Source organism: Charadrius vociferus, unplaced genomic scaffold (assembly GCF_000708025.1).
Source record: "Charadrius vociferus isolate BGI_N301 unplaced genomic scaffold, ASM70802v2 scaffold595, whole genome shotgun sequence".
NCBI lineage: Eukaryota > Metazoa > Chordata > Aves > Charadriiformes > Charadriidae > Charadrius > Charadrius vociferus.
This window is the reverse complement of record NW_009648646.1, coordinates 172,137-172,357: the sequence shown is the minus strand read 5'-3', so window position 1 is coordinate 172,357 and position 221 is coordinate 172,137.

Sequence of the window (221 nt, the reverse complement as noted above, 5' to 3'; positions counted from 1 at the left end):
TTTCCCTACCAGGTGAGGACATGTCCAGGAATCGAGAGTATGCCTGCTCTCCAACCTAACCACAGGTAGTCCCAGCACAGACGTCCCTGGGCACAGAAACGATCGCTTTAAGACCAAAAAACACGTAGACGTCATTTTAGATGTCTACCCCATGTGATCACTTTGGAAGCATCTCTTTGTTGGCTATCAAGGAAGCCTAAAACAACTCCAGCAGGAGACAG